Source organism: Macrobrachium rosenbergii, chromosome 45 (assembly GCF_040412425.1).
Source record: "Macrobrachium rosenbergii isolate ZJJX-2024 chromosome 45, ASM4041242v1, whole genome shotgun sequence".
NCBI lineage: Eukaryota > Metazoa > Arthropoda > Malacostraca > Decapoda > Palaemonidae > Macrobrachium > Macrobrachium rosenbergii.
In genome coordinates, this window is record NC_089785.1 from 3,665,819 (window position 1) to 3,671,818 (window position 6,000).

The following is a 6,000-nucleotide window of genomic DNA, read 5'->3' on the forward strand; positions in this document are numbered from 1 at the left end:
AATCTCCTGTAGTAGTTGACCATTCAGAGGAATTCTTGTACGGCCCTGGTGGAGGTAGGGGTGGGGAACCTCATGACAGCCTCAACCTTCGACGACATTGGGTTGACGGCCCCTGGGGGTATCTCGTGGCCCAGGAATTTCACCTTCTTGATACCGAAGGTGCACTTGTCGAACCTGACGACGAGGCCACTCTCTTGCAGGCGCTGCAGGACCTTCTGGATGTGCCGTAGGTGTTCCTTCTGGGATCTGGAAAAAATTAGGATATCATCGACGTAGCAAACTCAAGTCCAGGTCCCCCAGGATGCTGTCCATCAGCCTCTGGAAGGTGGCTGCCCTGCGCCTTCCTGCTGATGTAGGACCCGAAAGGCGTGACGATGGCGGTTTGTGGATGTCTTCTGGCGCTACTGGTACCTGAAAATATGATTTTAAGAGATCTTAACTTTGAGAACTCCCTCTAGGAGGAAGCCATAACGGGTTCTTTTATTTTAATCTCAAATCCAGTGACAAAAACACAAATCAGTAGGTGCGGGAAAAACCGGAAAGACACATAGGCAAAATTTCACAATATTTATTGCACAGTAAATGCACAAACACTGATCAAAAAGTAATAAATTGATAAATTACGAAATACCATCAAATAACTCCAAGAGTCACCTATAACTAAAGCTAAACCCTATCATAGTGAAGAAACCAAATCTTAATCTTAATAAAGGACCCAAAAATTACCCACCACGCTAGCCTATTACTAAATAGAAAGGAAAGAAGTGGAAGGACATACAAAAGAAATAATAATCCTACCTAAGATATAAAAATCTAAACCTTAATATTAATTTATACACTCATGACACTCAGTCTCACAATATACCTTGAACAATTTTCATAATAAATAAATATAAACACACACTTGAAGACTATAATTACACCCTGTTTAAGGTGTAGCTGAAGATCCAATGTTTTGGTACGTTGACACAGACCAGTACTAATACAGATGAGTCTATAAACCGCTCAACAAAAACTGCCACAGAACGTCACTCTCATCAGAAGAACTGCCCTTCAAAACAGTTGGTAGATACTAACACTTGAGTCTACAGCTCACGCCATATATACAGAGGATGTTCCTCTTACCTGAGAGAAGACACCCTACTTGCTCCAACAAGGCCACTCTGGTGCTGATACTGTGGATACAAAAAGGATGAAAAAGAGGCTCTCAAACCCAGATGTACACACAACTGCTAACGTCAAGATTAAGCCAGTAGGTCACTCAAAACACAGTTGCGTGTACTCCACATGCTCCATAGCATAACTGCCTTTTACATTAAGAAGCACCTCAATACCAGCAGATTGTTGTTCTCCGAGAACAAGCGAGAAATCTTCACAATAGGAAGAGATGTATATATATAATCCACAACAGCAGACAGATCAGCAGCTCCAGAGTCTTCAACGGCCTTGAACTAGACTCCCGAGAATACTTTAGGAGAGCCACAAGTCACCTCTCCTTACAACACTCCCAGTCACCATAAAGAAAAATAAACAGAGTTACAAATTTGGCAAGGAAGCAAAAACACTGAGGAAGGCCGCACTTAAAACTGCACTCAATAGATGGCGCCACAAAAACTTAAGCTTTTCAACCAAAGCAAATTAACCATACATTTAACCAAAATATAAATTAACATAAAAGGTACCTTTTACAAAATTGCAAACAATAGAAAAATTAAAGCCATCAGTGCAAAAAGGCAAAACAAAGAAAATTTACTTTAAAATTACGTTACTGCCTGACAGTTTGGCCCCGTGGAAGGAGGCCGTTAGGTCCTGCATGTTTGGTAGAGGGTAGTGGTCGGGTTCTGTAGTGAGGTTGAGCCACCTGCAGTCGCCACAGGGCCTCCAGGTACCGTCCACTTTCTGCACCATTTGAAGGGGGGAGGCCCATGGGCTGGGGGCCTTCATGCATATGCCCATCCTTTCCATCTCAGCAAAGGCCTTCTTGGCCTCCTGAAGGCGCTGTGGGGGAAGCCTCCGGAACTTTGCATGCGTTGGGGCCCTTTGTTTTGATGTGATGATATATCCCGTGTTTGGCTGGGGCCCCGGGCACCTGGCGAAGCTCAGGTTTGAAGACTGCTGGGAATTCCTTCAGGAGGGAATCATACTGGTGGGGCGCGAAGGAACAGATGGCGGTCTCCCTGGGGCCCAGCGACAAGGACAGGGACTGGCAGGTCTCGGTGTCCAGCAGGCGTTTGCAGCTGACGTCGACTGCCAGTCCGAAGTGGGCAAGAAAGTTCGCACCCAGGAGCAGGGTCCTAACGTCCGCGACGATGAATTTCCACCTGTACCTCCAGCCAAGGATGGAGATCGACAGGAGCTTGGTGCTGTAGGAGAGGATGGGGGACCTGTTGGCAGCCGTCAGGGAGGCAGCTGGGTCCGGCGGACATCTGCAGTCCTCTCTGGAAGGGGAACACTGACCACATGGCTCCGGTGTCGATCAGCATCATCCTGCCGGAGATGGTGTCATGGACGTAGAAGCCTACTGGTGAGGGGCCCCTGGGTGTTTCAGTTGCTGCTGCCATGGTGCCACCCTGATCAGGTCCTCGATCGGCAGGGTGTATGCCTCTGTGATCTGCCCACGGAACTCTGGTAGTAGCTGCTGCAGGAAGATCTCCCTCGACAGGCTGATCTCTCTGTGTCTGCTGCTGCTGTCAGTCTCAGGGGAGGAGGAGGAGGTCCTGGAGGGCATGCCAAATTTCCAAGAGGTTTCCCTCCTGCCGGGGGTTGAGGGCGAGGTCGAGGGCGCGGGTGGCTCTCTCAGAGAGCGCCAGGGAGCAGGTCTCGACGATAGTGGCTTTTAATCCCTGGAAGGTGGCAGGGCTCAACATCGTCATTAACCACGGGGCGATCTTCTTTTATATCTCCTCTGGGAGGGCGTTGACGGTGATGTCCACCTTCAACACCTCATCGGTTAGGCCTGCTACCCTCAATTGCCCCTCAACCCTGTAGAGCCAGGATGCTGGTTTTGATGGGTGAATGGCGGCAGCCTTATGCTGAGGGCCGCCTTTGGTTGATCCGTCAGGGGGGTCATCGTGCGGGGTGCAGGTACCGGTGTGGAGGAGCACACAGGAGGGGGTTGCGCGAGGGAGACATCTGCCTCCAAGAAGTTCGCGGTAATTTGTATGTGGTTGGGAATGACATTTCTGTGTCCATGCTCATTCCGTGCTCTCACTTGGAGTGTGAGGGAACACTCGCGTCAATACATGCTTGGGAGCATGACGCCTGTGACTTGCCGACGAGGGTTGGTAACGCCTGAATTGTTTGTTAGAGCGCCGTAGTTAGTCCGTTAGGGCTGTGGGTTGGTTCATCGGGCCAAGACTTAAGTCACTGTTTGGGTCTGTTGATGGCTTCCGGGAACCACTCCGGGGTCACCACTGTGAGAGAGGTGCAAAATAATGAGCAGGTAGACAAGTACTACTGACTTATTGATGAAGTGACCTGCTTATAAAGTGGCATGTGGACGTTTGCTTATAATGCAGAGACCGTGGGTACAAAGATTTACAGGTGACCTGAGGTCAAACTATTTCACTTACAAAAAACAGAACAGGTACATACAGAAAACATAATGATTGACAATGTCTGGTCTGATATAAAAATGCTCTGTTACATATACATAATGCATTGTTACTTGAGCAGACAATAAAATATACAGTTCATAATAATGATGATAATTTGTGTTTGTCCAACCCTAAGTTGAATGTGAAGGCACAACAGAAAACGGGATGTTCATTACAGAGAACACATTGAGCGGGAACTCTACAGGCCTGCTGAGCTCTGTCTACCTCTAATGTACAATATTACAGCAAATGCGTTCCGAATGGTAGTCACTCTCAGATGAAGTTGAGTACAAGGACTCTATATGTGATCATATTTTGTTGACGTGGGGAGCGATGAAAAGCATGGAGGAAAGTCTCTATAGGTTAACAACAAGCCACCAGGCTCATTTAAACTGGCCATCAGCTAATCCCTCGCCGCCCACCAACATGAGATGGCAGGATGCAACACGAGGTCAATGCGACCATAACCCCTCCCTCCCTTCCACGGGTGAAGTACCCACATCACTACACCTGTCGGAGGAGACAGACGAACCCCCAACCTCCTCTCCCTCTCCCTCCTCAGTGCCCATGGTGGAGGATAAAATTAGTTCAGACAAGAATCCAGGCTCTCGAGAACCTTCCAATCTTGAATCTCGCTGCTCTGCCCCTGTGGTTGTTGATCATGAAGGGAATGGGGGCTGGCAGACTCCTCCCACGAGGAAAAAGGAAAGGAGCCACTCAACTGCCCAAGGGACCGAACACCAACCATTGTGAACCACCTTGCCCATTGTTTTTAACAATTTGCACTCCTCGGGGAAACCAGGTGACTCAGTAGAGAGTCAAGTTTCTCACGGACTCCTCCCAATATTAGACATAAAGTGGCTTAGAGGATTATATGCCTCATTCAGTATCTTGATGTCCTTCAAGGCGATGAATTTCGGTCTTAATGTAAAAGTCTTATGATATAATCTCATTCAGTGACTAAACATGCCCCCTCCCCCAACCCAAAGGAATACTCTCTGACACCCATGCCCCAGTCAGGGAGAAGACCGACCTCCCATGCCACCAGATGATCACCTCATTCAATTTTCAACTCAGAAAGTAGCCATGGCTTCATTTTAAACATAATTTTGGGGGAATATCTTTGGCCTCAAGCGGAACATGCCTTTCCTAAAAATGTTCTGTAAAAACATCTAAGGCATCATTGCTTTGTAAAAGAGGCTCCTTTGGCCATGTGACCATGTCATCTGCCATTCAGCGCTTGAAGACTTCAGAGCCTTACTGACCTCATCGATGCAAGTTAAGAGGGCATTGTAGTAATTACAGTTCCAAATTTTATATATATATATATATATATATATATATATATATATATATATATATATATATATATATATATATATATATATATATATATATAGGTATTGCCCTACTTACGATTGGGTTAGGTTCCAAAAAACCCATCATTTGTTGAAAAAATCTTAACTCAAATATGGCCTAGCCTACACTAGGGTAATCACTACCATCTATACATATATGGTAGCCTAGTCTACACTACACAGTATACTCTATACATATATGGTATAGTAATTATTAGTGTCAGCTAATTCTGCAGGTTCAATGCAGATTGACATGATAAGTCAGTATAAAGAGAAATTGAATAACAAACAAGGCCTAGCCTGCACTTTGGTATATCATATACGGTATCCTAGCCTACATTATACTGTATTCTATTTTCACATATTAACACCGTATTATACAAACAGCAAAATAATGAATGTGCATCTTTTCCATGGATCTTTTAAAAAGTTATGCTTCACTACACTGTATCCAATTGTATATATTCTCATATTGATTTTGTATTATAAATTGTGATCATAGCGACCAAATGTTTTGGTTTGGGAATTGATCACCGCATTTAACTCAGTTCAGAGTGCTTTTCTTGCTTCTAGTTAGTATAAATGAATCTCTAGATACTTTATTTATATGGGACATATATTTTTTGTTATAGGAAGTGTTTTTAAGTCGAAATATAACTTAAATATGTCTCGTTGTGAAATTAATTTAGGTCTTTTTTTAATAGATGACGTTGGCTGCTGGCTGTTTGGGGGCATGTTTGTTTTGTGTAAAAAAATCAAGATTCCGTTCGCTATTTTCTCTTGATTTCATGATCATACTACGAGCTTTTTATATTTATCTTTTATCTGCTCGTGAAAACAGCAGTAATATGTGTTCTTTCATGCCCAGTAGTTTTGATTAAAATACTTTCCAATTTTATTTGCGGTCGAGTTTCATCCATGTTGCCAATGCACAATAATTTATAGTCAATAGCAGCTTGAACATTCTTTTCTCAGCTACAACTACAACTTGCAGCTTAAATTTACTGTAGCAGTATATTTCCTTGCCGATCTTTTCTCCAAAGCGG